The 14567-nt window shown below is 40.8% G+C and overlaps 1 pseudogene; it reads right to left on the minus strand.

The window, feature by feature from the left end:
- Window positions 1-2683: 2683 nt before the first annotated feature.
- Window positions 2684-8448, minus strand: LOC138835375 (zinc finger protein 180-like; annotated as a pseudogene).
- Between the last annotated feature and the right edge of the window lie 6119 nt (window positions 8449-14567).

Genomic DNA, 14567 nt, shown 5'->3' on the forward strand with positions numbered 1-14567 from the left:
TTACTTAATATTAACGATTTTATAAAATCACTTTATAAAATGTTAGAGCCTCTGTATCATTTTCTATACAGTTCAAGAACTTGCTTTATGTAAAAGCCATTTTTCTTGAGCTCCGCCCCTCAAAGAAAAATTCTCACATTCACCAAAAATTAAACATCTTTCTTTTGAACAGTTTATTACTTCCTTCTTCCTAATTGCCTCCTTTATTCTCTCCCTCTCTCACTTCCCCCCTTCCTCCCTCCCTTCCTCCCTTCCTTCTTCCTTCCCTCCCTCCTTTCCTTCCTTCCTTCTTTCCTTCCTTTCTTCCTTCCTTCCTTCCTTCCTTCCTTCCTTCCTTCCTTCCTTCCTTCCTTCCTTCCTTCCTTCCTTCCTTCTTTCCTTCCTTCCTTCCTTCCTTCCTCTCAGGGACTAGAAGTGATGCTGTAGCTCAAGTGGCAGATGGCTTTATTTTTTTTCTTAATTTCAATTTTTGTGAGAGATTGCTCAATATGTTTGTGTGCTTGGTTATTTCCACTAATGTCATATCTACTTTGTCCTTCTATGAGATAGCAAATGAAAGCCTTCTTCTCATCACAAAGAAATATATGTGTTCTGGGTATTGGATATATATTCATTGCACAAAAAAATATGGAACAGCACATTATATTTCAAAGAAAGTGCAATATAACTTGTAATCAGCCTCTAGAACATTGAGTAAATGCAGGCGCATCACATTGTACACACTGGTGTTTTATTATAGCTCACTCAGCAAACAACTAAATGGAACAAGAGTGAATCAATCACAAGTTGCTCATTACCAGTGATTAATTAAATAAAAAATCAAGCACTGAAGTCACTTTGGGGTTCTCCCTCAAGGCAAAATGCAGAGACTCTTGTCTTTATTTATCCACCATATTTTTGAAAACATGTATTTTATTATAAAGATACTGTACAGATTGGTTATACAGTTATATGAGGAAGGTCATGAATATATTTCCTATCAAGCATTGTTACCTCCTCAGAGGTATGTATGTATGTACTGCAATAAGGACTAATATCTTCCAACAGATCTTCCATTCAAAAAATGAACTGGAATAAGAAATTTGTAATATAATGCATGAATCACACATACAGAGGGAGAGTTAAGGGAGCAGTAGAAAAATGGTTGTTCTCATGTTTTTGCCTCCTACCATATCAGCCTTTTTTTTAGGGGGGATGGGGATTCAGTCGTGGGGCCTGGGCACTGTCCCTCAGCTCTTCAGCTCAAGGCTAGCGCTCTACCACTTGAGCCATAGTGCCACTTCCGGCTTTTTTTGTTTTGCTTATGCGGTGCTGGGAAATTTAACCCAGGGCCTCAGGCATACAAGGCAAGCGCTCTACCACTGAGCTACCTTCCCAGCCCCTCATAACAGTCTTTACTCAACTATTTTCCCCTAACCATGTTGGAGATGATCTGAATCCAGTCCCAAAGGGCCAGAGCTCATGTTTCTTAGAAGTTTATCAAATTACTCTGACAAGCATTCCTTAGTACAAAAGACAGAAGTTAATAATTTCAATCTCTGAATTATTTGTCGAGACTGGAAATAATTAATGCCCATCACTTGTTTCTACATGCTTTGAATAATATAGAAGGACACCATCCCCACTCAATACATTAAGAGGATGAGAAATGTTGGCTCAAAGAGAGCTGAAGAGTGAAGAATGGTTTCCCAGCACACCTAGCTTACCCCTGCCATGAAGGATTTCTCTGTATAATTTACAGAGGTTTTCTCACAAAGATTTTCCTACATTGGGCTTCTTTCCTGAGTGAATGTGTTAATAATTGCTGAAGGTTTGCTTCTGGTTGAAAGACTTCCTCTCATGTTTATATTTACAGAGATTCTGTCATGTGTCCATGTCTCTGATACCTGTAAAGATGTGACTTCTGGCAAATATGTTTTCTATACTCATAATTTCTCTCCTGTGTATGCTCTCACATATGACGAGGACTCACTTCTGATTGAAAATCATTTCACATATGTTCTATTCACTACTTTCTTTTCTCCTATGTGAGTCAGTTCTCTGATAAACACTGAGTTATTCCTTTCAGATCAAAGGATTTCCGTGTTAGTAATATTTTTAAGATTTCTCCCCTTGGATCCATGAATACTTAGTAAAGGACTTTTCACATTTGTTACCTTTGTATTTATTCACCTGTGTCTGTTCTCTGATTCTAACCAAGTTATGTCTTTTTCTGGAAACCCTTTCCACACATTTTTCCTACATATGATTTCTCTCCTCTTTGTGTGTCTGTGTGTTGTGTGTGTGTCTGTGTGTTTTCTGTGTCCTGTGATGAACACTGAGCTATGTCTTCTACTTGAAGGACTCCACATCTGCTATATCATAAAGATTCTATCCTGTATGGTTCCTGTGTTGCAATCTCAATTTTCTTACAGAAGAAAGACTTTCCTCATTTGGTACAATCCAGTTATTTCATTTGTGTGAGTCAACTTATGTGTGTTAAGCTGTGACCTACAGGTCTTTCCACACTGGTTGCATTCATAAGGTTTCTCTCCTTGTGTTCTGTGATGGATGTTAAGGTGTGACTTCCAGGTGAAACAATTTCCATGCCTGCTACATACATAATATTTCTCTCTGGTGGGTTTTTTCTAATGGACAGAAAGGTGTATGTTCTGGGTGAAAAACTTTCCAAAAAATTACATTCTTAAAATTTCTCCCTTGTGTGTGCTCTCTGGTGGACAGTAAGGTATAGCTTCTGGGTGAAAGACTTTCCACACATATGACATTCATAAGGTTTCTTTCTTGTGTGTGTTCTCTGATGGACAGTGAGGGTTGATCTTGACTGAAAGACTTTCCACACCTATTATATTCATAAGGTCTCTCTCCTGTGTGTGTTCTCTGGTGAAGTGTAAGGTTTCTGTTACAGGTGAAAGACTTTCCACACCTGCTACATTCATAAATTTCCCTCCTGTGTGTGTTCTCTGGTAGACAGTAAGCTAATGAAAGACTTCCCACATACGCTACATTCATAAGGTTTCTCTCCTGTGTGTGTTCTCTGGTGGACAGTAAGGTGTGACTTCTGGGTGAAAGACTTTCCACATATGTTACATTCATAAAGTTTCTTTCCTGTGTGTGTTCTCTGGTGTACAGTGAGGTTTGACTTCTAAGTAAAACATGTTCCACACATGTTACATTGATAAGGTTTATCCCCTATGTGTGTTCTCTGGTGGCCAGTAATCTGTGACTTCTGGGTGAATGACTTTTCACACATGTTACATTCAAAAGTTTTCTCTCTTGTGTGTGTTCTCTGGTGGACATTAAGGTATGCATTATGGGTGAAAGACTTTCCACATAGCTTACATTCATATACTTTCTCTCGTGTGTGTGTTCTCTGGTGGAGAGTAAGGTGGAGCTATTGGGTGAAAGACTTTCCACACATGTTACAGTCATAAGGTTTCTCTCCAGTGTGTGTTCTCTGGTGGATAGTAAGGTGTATCTTCAGGGTGAAAGACTTTACACACACATTACATTCATATGGTTTGTTTCCTGTGTAATTTCTCTGGTGGACAGTAAGGTGTTTCTTCCAGGTAAAAGACTTTCCACAAATGTTACATTCATAAAGTTTCTCTCCTGTGGGTGTTCTCTGAGCGACAGTAAGGTGTGTCATCTGGGCAAAAGACATTTCACATTGTGTATATTCTTCAACTACAGAAGACACACGAGGACCATATGCAGCACACATCTTACCAGGTTCACTGAAAACACTCATGTTCTGATATACCGTGACCTTTTCTGTCCTCATCCCTAAGGAGTTCCCATTATTCTTAATCAGTTTTGACTTCTGTTTTGAGCTCAAATTAAAATTTCTTATAAGTCTCACTTTTTCCTCCCCTTTGTTACTATTCATGCCTGCTACTTCAGATAAATATTTATTGTGACTTTCCTGACAGGTGCTAAACATATCCTTCATTTCTTGGACATCTAAAATGAATTATAGAAAAATAGACCAAAACAAAAATGAGATCCATAAGTTCCTTAATGTAATGATGTTTTCTCTCATTCTAACACTTACAAGATTTCTAAACATCAAAGCATTGTTTTATGCAGAATATATACTTTTCTTCTCAATATAGTAATTAAGAAATTAGTACTGACATTTTACAAAGGAAAATGAAGTTTTTCTGTTTTTCAGATTTTTCTCAAGGAAATATTTATTCAAATTATTCATATATGTTCTCTTAATACTTTGATCCTGAATCTCACTCTATGACCAGAACCACTGATAAGAAATTGTCTTGATCAGAGGATAGCAGCCCTAGCATACTCCAATTTTCCTCCTAAGTGTATACTACTAGTTAAAAGAAAATGAGATCTCCTTTTCTACATTTCTCATTGTTGTTTTCTCTTTAAGAATGACTTCTCTAAGGGAATCTTACTGCATTGTTGGTGGGAGTGTAAACTTGTTCAACCACTTTGGAAAGCAATATTGAGTTTCCACAAAAGACTCCACATAGAGCTCCCCTATGACCCAGCAATCCCACTTTTGGGCATTTACCCAAATGTTTACAAACAAGACCACACTAAAGCTACCAGCACAACTATGTTTATTGCGGCATTATTTTCCATAGCTAAGATCTGGAACCAACCCAGATGCCCCTCAGTAGATGAATGGATCAAAAAAATGTGGTATATATGCACAATGGAATTCTATGCCTCCATCAGAAAGAATGACATTTCCCCATTTGTTAGAAAATGGAAAAACTTGGAAAAAATTATATTAAGTGAAGTAAGCCAAGCCCAAAGAAACATAGGTCTCATGGTTTCTCTTATTTGCAATATCTAGTATATGTATGAGTCAAGCAGAAAAGTTCAGATGTGATGTGAGGAAAATGAACCCTTAGATATGTATTTAAATGTTTTTTTTTCTTTCATGCATTTGTTTCTAACTCATTTATAAGATTATTTCTTTGTTGCTTTGTATGTCCTTCCCCCACAGTATAACCCCTGATTTCACTATATTTGATGTTGGTATAATTTGTGGAGGAGATGGGGAAAAATAAGCCATTTAAGGATACAGGTGTTCCCATTGCAACTATGAGAAGTACAAGTTGCCATGTCGAAAATGAACTTTACAACGTTGCTGTGGGCCGGGGGGGGGGGATTGGGTGTGGGGGCGGGGGGGAGGCTGGGAATGGATGTGAAGGGTAAACAAAAGAGGAGGCTGCAATGCTTGATAAGAAATGTACTCATTATCTTGCCCATGTAATTGTAACCTCTCTGTACAGTATGTTCACAAAAAATTAAAATTAAAATTAAAAAAAAAATTTGGGGTCTAGTTGTGGGGCCTGAACTCTGGACCTAGGCGCTGTCCCTGAACTCTTCAGCTCAAGGCGAGCATTCTACCACTTGAGCCACAGTTACACTTCTGGCTTTTTTCATTTTGCTTATGTGGTGCTGAGGAATTGAACACAGGGCCTCTGGCATGCAAGGCAAGCGCTCTACCACTGAGCCATCTTCCAGCCCAGCCTTATGTATTTTAAAATACCAGATTTTCTAATTTTCAAATTAAAGAATCCTTAAAAAAAGCCTTTTCCAAAAATGTGATAATTCTTTGTGTGTGTGTGTGTGGGGGGGGGGTTTGGGTCCAGTCGTGGGGCCTGAACTCTGGGCCTCGGCGCTGTCCCTCAGCTCTTCAGCTCAAGGCTAGTGTTCTACCACTTGAGCCACTGCACCACTTCCAGCTTTTTTCTTTTTGCTTATGTGGTGCTGAGGAATAGAACTCAGGGCCTCAAGCATGCAAGGCAAGCACTCTACCACTGAGCCACCTTCCAAGCCCCACTATGTGATAATTCTTTAAAATTTTTGGTAATGTCCAAACCTCATAACCTTTTGAATTTCAAACTTAAACTCACACAATTTTTTTTACCACATGTTGACAGTTTTTAATCTTGAACATGTTCACACACATACAAAACACACACAGACCTTTTTTTTTTTTTTTGGTCTGGTTGTGGGGCCTGAACTCTGGGCCTGGTTGCTTTCCCTCATCTCTTCAGTTCTAGGCTAGCGCTCTACCACTTGAGACACAGCGCCACTTCCAGCTTTTTCTTTTTGCTTATGTGGTATTGAGGAATCGAACCCAGGGCTTCAGGCATGCAAGGCAAGTGTTCTAACACTGAGCCACCTTCCCAGCCCCCACACACAGATCTTAATGCATGCAAAAATGAAAATCAGTTGTATGTACATTTTCTGAAATTCAGTGGCAAGAGATTTTTTTTCACCAATCTTACACTTACAGATGACAAAAATTTAAGATAAGACTTTAACAAAGCACTCTTTTCTTTTTTTGGGGTGGAGGGTCTGGCCGTGGGGCCTGAACTCTGGGCCTGGGTGCTGTCCCTTAGCTCTTCAGTTCAAGGCGAGCACTCTACCACTTGTGCCACAGCACCACTTCTGGCTTTTTTTTTCTTTGTGCTTATGTCATGCTGAGGAAGAGAACCCAGGGCCTCATGCATGCATGGCAAGCACTCTACCACTGACCCACCTTCCCAGCCCTAACAAAGCACTTTTTCTTGGCTATGCTTTTTCAGGGCTTGCTTGTTGAGCCAGGTATTTTACCAATTGGCCTTTTAAGTACCTTCGGTTGGAGGAAGGCTGTGGGATGGGGCTGGGGGGGTCACCTGAAACTAAACTGGCCTGATTCTATTACCCAGTTTTAGACAAGAGCACTTTATAAATGGTTACACTATCAGGACCAGTTCAAAGTCCAAACCAGGCACAAAGTCTTCTACACTGGACAGCCACCACAGGGAGAAAATGCAGCCTAAAGCTTTTCCATGCCCCACCTCTTGACTGCTGTAAATCAAGGAGGGAAACTTAGCAGGCTCAGCCCGAGACTGGAACTTTTATTCCCCTCAGAGATGTACAAGTAAATAAGAAAACACAAATAAACACAAACACCAAGGATCCAAATTTAAAACTGGTATCCATTCTAAAACAAGACAAAACAACACAAAAACCGAAGGCAGAGTTGGGGACTAATGAGCCCCCAACTCATCTCTACCAAAACTCTATGCTCTCCCACTGAGCAAGCTGAATCCAGAGTCTGCTGCATGAGCCTGCCACTCTCACCCAGAACTTCTCTACCTCAAAAAAACATATAACAGAAAACACTCCAAAGTAAACAAGACAGACTAGTGGCTACAAAGACAAAATCAGGTCTCAGTGAATGGGGAATCATCTCACCACCATTCACAAGTGGGACTCAAATCCATTTACCAGGAGACTCGAACCCCCTCTACTCACCTCCAGAGGATTTTTCTTTTAGATTCCTGCAAACATTGGCCCAGGGGCCTTCCAAGGCAGAGGAAAAATCCCAATCATCTTGGGGCAAGGGAAAGAAGTCCCTATCATCCATTCCCTCAGATTGACAGGTTCTCCCCCATGTTCAGACCCTCTGAACCAAGGTCTGAGGCTAAGATCTTGCTGGGGCCACTTGCAGGTGGTCAGTGGCAGTTTAATAATTGACAAAGAAGCAAGTTACCAAAGCAGAACCAGCAGGGTTAGCCAAGGGGGTGGGTTTTCTAGCAAGTCTTGCCACACCAATATATATGGGATCTGGTCCGAATGGCCATGTGGTCCTGGAACAAAAATCAACCCCTTGACTCTGAATATGGTTGGTAAGTCGAAGGTCCCTTCAGCTGGCCACCCCATGTCAAAGGTGGCCCATTCCGACTGGCAGCAAGTAATTAGTTTTTCCTTTTTTAATTTCCACACTCAAATTGTATGCTCTTTCTTTTACACCCTTGAAATGGTCAGTCAGGAGGGAAAGGGGGCGGTCAGAGTCTGTCCCATGTCGTCCCTTAAACAAAGAACAGAAAATAGTAAGCAACAGGTAGACCCAAAAGTAACAGACACACAGCCACAAATTTCTCCCATCAACTGGATACACACACTGAAAACAACAAAAGGGGACATCAGCCCCACATCAATCTGTGGGAGTGACCCACCTTGCCTCATTAGAGTTTTCAGGAGAATAAGGGGACTGCACATCCCCTTCCCTTCAGATGAGGGGTTTCCACATCCATCCAGGTTTTAAGGGAATGAGGGAACTCGTCCCTTTCCCTCTAGGAACTCAGATGAGGGTGTGCACATGAAGCAAGTCGTCCCTTGCCCTCGAGGGGGTCTGGAACATCTTCCAAGATCCTCGGTCAGTGATGTTACCAGAGTGTCCACCTGAGTCTTATGCCAACCCGTGCAGATTCAAATTTTGGGCCCCCCAAAAAAACAATCAAGAGACCAGATGAGACAAAGAAGACAATAAAACTCACCGATTGGGGTCTGACTATCTGGATCGGGGTTCTGGGGTCTGGGGGATCCTGGATGAGCCCCCAGCAATATGTTGGGCCAGGCCACAGAATCCCAAAGACCACCAAGGAGTTGAATCCGATGCAAGTACATGAGAGCCATTTATTGCAAGCTCGAGCTTGGACTCACAATCGTCAAATTTTTAAGAGGAATAGCTCAGTTCCACAAAAGGGGTATGCAGAAGCTATACACTACTTTACTGATTATCAGGCATGAAAGTTTCCTATTCAATCCTTCCCAGTCATGTTGTATGTAACAGATCAAATATAATAATAAACCTTTAAGAGGCAAGCATATTTTCTTAGATATGAGGGAGGGAGAAAAATGATTTATTCCACAATCAAATGGATAAAGTCAGGAAAGAAACGTCTGAGGTCCCCTGGATATGTAGTCTAGAGTTACTGACCAGAACTTTTAGGATCTGAGAACTCATAGGAATTCAAAACAAAATAGGGCATGTGTCCTTATCTCACAATCACTCATCAGCCCACCTAGAATTGGGTGAATGAAAAATTAGACCTGTGGCTGTGGACCAGAAGGTGCCTTTCCTTGGTACTAGGATGCATACAAGAGCTGCCTGTGACAGAAAGATGCTGTCAATTTCTTTTTGGTGGCTTTTCTCCTTTGGGGAAGGAGTAGAGCACTCAGAACTTCATGTTCTGAGTGCTCTATCTTGCGTTTGCATCCTGAGCTCTCAAAAAATCCTCAGCTCTTTCAGAATTGGGTGGAAAAATTCCACCTTTGGCTGTGGACAACAAGAGGGGTTTTCTTCTGTGCTAGGATGCACCAAGGATCCGTTTGTGTCAAACGATGTTGTCTATGTCTCTTTGGTGACTTCTCCCTCTCCCTACCTCTTTCTTGTTTATTTCTCCTCTTCCCTTATTCCTTTTATCTTTACCTCTCCCTTTTCTTCCCACTCATTTTCTCCCTCCTTTCATCTCTCCTTCACTTTCTTTCTCTCAAACAAATATTTCTATTACATTATTTGTTGCCTTAGATGAAGAGTATTCATTGTAGAGAATGTGTATTAGTTTGAAGTTCATTTGTTTTTACCTCATGATATTTTGTAGTTTCCTTTGCATATTTCTGAGATATGGGCTTTTCTTTTTTTATTTAAATTTAATTTTTTGTGAACATACTGTACAGAGGGGTTACAATTACATGGGCAGGACAATGCGTACATTACTTATCGAGCATTGCAGCCTCCTCATTTGTTTACCCTCCACATCCCTTCCCAGCATCCTCCCCACCCCCCACGTAATCCTCCCCCCCACACACACCAATGATGTAAAGCTCATTTTCAACATGACAAATTGTAATTCTCATGGTTGCAACAGGTCCACCTGTATCCTTAAACGACTTGTTTTTCCCCATCTCCTCCACAGGTTATACTGACATCAAATATAGTGAAAGCGGGGGTTATACTGTGGGGGAGAGACATACAAAGCAACAAAGAGATAATCTTATAAATGCATTAGAAACAAACGCATGAAAGAAAAAAACATTAAAATACATATCTAAGGGTTCATTTTCCTAACAACACATTATCTGACTTATTCTGCTTGACTCATACATATATTAGATATAAGGGAAACCATGGGACCTATGTTTATTTGGGCCTGGTTTACTTCACTTAATGTAATTTTTCCAAGTCTTTCCATTTCCTAACAAATGGGGCAATGTCATTCTTTCTGATGGAGGCATAGAATTCCATTTTGTATGTATACCACATTTTCTTGATCCATTCATCTACTGAGGGGCATCTGGGTTGGTTACAGATCTTAGCTATGGAAAGTAATGCTGCAATAAACATAGTTGTGCTGGTAGCTTTAGTGTGGTCTTGTTTGTAAACATTTGGGTAAATGCCCAAAAGCGGAATTACTGCGTCATAGGGGAGCTCTATGTGACGTCTTTTGAGGAACCTCAATATTGCTTACCAAAGTGGTTGAACAAGTTTACATTCCCACCAACAATGAAGTAAGGTTCCCTTCTGTCCACATTCCCTCCAGCATCTGTTGTTGTTAGAGTTCTTGATTTTTGCCATTCTAACTGCAGTGAGGTGGTATCTCAATGTTGTTTTGATTTGCATTTCTTTTATGGCTATGGATGTTGAGCATTTCTTGATGTGTCTATTGGCCATCCTTCTTTCTTCTTCAGAGAAGTGTCTCTTCAAGTCTTTAGCCCACTTTTTTATTGGTCAGTTGTTTCTTTGAGGATTTGTTGTTGGGGGATTTAATTTTTTAAGTTCCAAGTATATTTTAGATATGAGACCCTTGTCCGTTTTATGGCGAGGGAAGATCTTCTCCCAATCCGTGGGCTTTCTATTGATCTTGCTAGCTATGTCCTTTGCCATGCAGAAGCTTTACAACTTCATGCAATCCCATTTGTCCACCCTTTCTTTGATTTGTTGTGTTTCCGGGTCTCTATTCAGAAAATTTCGGCCTGAGCCAAGGAGACCTAGGCTTTCTTCTATTCCATCCTGTAATGTTTTCAGAATTTCTGCTTTGACTTCGAGGTCTTTGATCCATTCGGAGTTGACTCTGTTGCAAGGTGATATATAAGGATCTAGCTTTAGTTTTCTACAACTAGTTAACCAATTTTGCCAGCACCATTTACTGAAGAGGCTGTCTTTCTTCCATTCTATTGTTTTAGCTTCCTTATCGAAGATTAGATGGCTATAGGTCTGTAGGTTCATTTCTGGGTTTCAATTCTATTCCATTGGTCCGGAGGTCTGTTCTTATGCCAATACCAAGCTGTTTTGATTACTATGGCTTTATAGTAGACTTTGAAATTTGGCATTGCTGTTCCTCCAGCAGTGATCTTTCCGTTGAGGATCGTTTTTGCTATTCAGGGTCTTTTATTGTTCCATATAAATTTTTGGATTGCCTCTTCTATTTCCTTGAAGAATGAGGTTGGAATTTTGATAGGTATTGCATTGAATTTGTAGATAGCCTTGGGAAGTATTGCCATTTTCACGATGTTAATCTTTCCAATCCAGGAGCATGGGAGGTTTTGCCATTTTCTAAATTCTGTTTTGATTTCCTTTTTCAAGATTTTAAAGTTTTCATCATAGAGGTCCTTCACTTCTTTGGTTAAGTTAATTCCTAGGTATTTTATTTTTTGTGGGGCTATTACAAATGGAATTGCTTTCCTAATTTTAGCCACACTTTTCTCATTGTTGGCATACAGAAAAGCCATTGATTTTGGGGGGTTAATTTTATAAGCTGCATTGAGATATGGCCTTTTCTATATTGCCCAAGAAGGTCTCAAATTCAAGGGATTATTCTCACTCTCTTAAAAAATCTGGGCATATCTGGATCTATGGTAATACACTGTGACACCCAGCTTCTTTTGAAGTCTGCAATCAGGAAGTGTCATGTTATTTCTCCTTAGCTATCTCCCAAATTAGAAGGATGCCTGGAATATTTCTAAATCAGCTTCAAGTTTGTTAGAATGTACTTACATTCATTGGGTTGAAACTATGCATCAGAAGTGACACATTCTTAAGCCTAAGAGCTAAGCATCATCATGTCCACTGTTAAGGATGTGCATTCTGCTTTGATAAATTCAAAATCTCTGTACTGTATAGACTTCCCTCTCCTTTAGAAAACAGGATCCAATCAAATAAAATTTCACTGTGGACAGGGAACAGAATCAGATCAATTATTTCTGGGTTGGGAGATAATGAAAGAGAAAGCAAGCCACAAAACTTTCCAGAACCTAGAAGGCACCAATTCACAGTTAACATGCTTTATTTCCTTGAATTTCTTATTTATAAGCTGTTGTTGTCACTGGGCTATGATTAAACACAGTCATCACAACTCCTCCCTTTTCATCAGACTGAAGTTTGATTGCCCCATTATGAAATCTTCCAGATGGCACTGTGCCAATTCTTAGGTCCTGTCCCGTCCTGTGGACAGCTTCTGTTGTTCAATTCCAAATCTTCACCAAGAGTGAAAAATGCATCTTTTGTCTTGTAGTCATCCCAATCCTGAGTGTATATTTCTCTTTTAACAAGAGATTGTCAGACATTTGCAGGCTCTTTTTGGAGTCCAGTCATGGCGCCTGAACTCTGGGCCTGGGCACTGTCCCTCAGTTCTTCAGCTCAAGGCTAGCGTTCTACCACTTGAGCCACAGCACCACTTCCAGCTTTTTTTTTCTTATGTGGAGCTGAGGAATTGAACCCAGGGCCTCATGCAGGCAAAGCAAGCGCTCTACCACTGAGCCACCTTCCCAGCCCCATTTGCAGGCATTTTTATGTTTCATGTGGGTTCATCTTTCTCTGGGCCTTCATTCACTCACTGAGCCTTCATTCTCTTTATTCTTCCTTCACTGAGACTTCATCCAGCTGCCAAACCACCTCTTTGATGAAGCACAGAAGTCAAGAACAAAAATATTATTTCTGCCAGAACTCAAGACAGCCTCAAACGTGGCATCTTTTCTTCCTTTGACTGAAAGCTTTGATAAATCCTGATTACTGTTTTTTAAGTATCATCATCACTATTAGTGTGTCAATGAAGAGAGAAAACAAGAAACATTAACATGACTGTCAAAAGTATCCTTGGCAGGGCTTGCATTTATAGAAGAGGAAAGAAGGGAACTGTTGTTCAAGTTTTGGTGAAAGTAAGTCTTATCATGACTGATGGTTTCACTGGGGAATAAGAAAAAATCCTAACAGAAACTAGTGCCACATTTGGATGGAATCATAGAGTTAACTGTCAGACTTCAGGGTTCTGCACTTAGTCACTCCCCAGAGACTTGGACCCAAGGAGATGCTATTCCACTCTAGTGATGAGAGCTTCATGAAGTAGAATCACTTTCCCCATCAACCTCTCTAAATCTTCTCTTTCAACTCTTTTGGGAAAAAAAGGCTCCATTTGCATGGTGCTTCTCAGTCAAGGTTTCCATAAACTGTTTAGGAAGTCCTCAGATATCTTTCTGGAATCCAGTCTATGATGCCCATAACAGGAAATGATGCATGAACTGACTACAATATTCAGCCTGCCATCTATTTCCATATAGTCAAGAAGTCCCTGTTGATTTGTGCCTCTAGGTTTCCTGACACCTCTCAATGATATCTGATGTAAAAGAATCAATGTCTTGACACCTGGTCATATTCTTCACCAATGCAACCCAAGGAGAAGTATGGGTTAGCCCTGGTATAATTATTAACTTACCATATTAACACTGAGAGAATGATGCCTTCTCTCTCCATAATACCTATAATTTTAGCTACGCAAGTGGTTAAAATCTAAGGAAAACTGTTAAGATGGCCCAGGCAGATAAATCTGAGAGACTCTTATTTCTAATTATACAGCAAAATGGTGGAAGTGGAGGTATGCACGAAATGACAGGGAAACAGCCTTGCAATAAACCTCATGAAAAATCCTAAGCTCAGACCCCAGTACTGGCACCCTCACTGCATGCACACATACACATGCATGTGCACAAGTGCACGTGCACGCATGCACACACACACACACACACACACACACACACACACACACACACACACACACACACACACAATGCCCTTTATATAAAATGACAAGTCTGAACAAAATGAGATGGAAGATTTCCAGAATTCTAATTCCCAGCTCTATCATTTCAGATCTCTAACCCTCACTTTCCTCCTTTATGCAAATAATAAAATGAGTCTGCTCAGCTTTACAATTGAAAGGGAAAACACACACACACACACTCAGAGCAGAGAATGTCACTCCCACTCAAACCACATGCTTAGACCCACATTTACATAAAGATATCCATTCAGGCACACACACACACACACACACACACACACACACACACACACACACACACACACACACACACACACACACACACACACACTGAGGAAGGTACACAGAAGTTCCTGTGGCACAGGGCCTGAGATCTGGGTGGATAGGGCGTGTCTTAGCAGCTGAGAAGCTTGTACTGTCAGGTTGACTGGGCTGTGGTATCTCCCGCTGCACTTTCTTTAGGTCTCTTCTCCCTGTCAATGGACTGACAGGAACCTGCCTAACAATCAGCTCTTGGAGGGAAGTGGAAGACAGCAGCCGGACTTGGCCAGGAGATCAATTTAGGGCCAGTCCCCCAGCTCAGGCATTTCCTGAAGCAGAGAGTGCAGGACAGGCAAGCTCCAAATACTGCACCTTGGAGGGAGGCCCGCATTGGAGAACACTTGGGTTTTCTCCTTCCTTCTCATAGCCCTGGTAGGC

Source organism: Dipodomys merriami, unplaced genomic scaffold (assembly GCF_024711535.1).
Source record: "Dipodomys merriami isolate MVZ:Mamm:240054 unplaced genomic scaffold, mDipMer1.0.p SCAF_234, whole genome shotgun sequence".
Taxonomy (NCBI): domain Eukaryota; kingdom Metazoa; phylum Chordata; class Mammalia; order Rodentia; family Heteromyidae; genus Dipodomys; species Dipodomys merriami.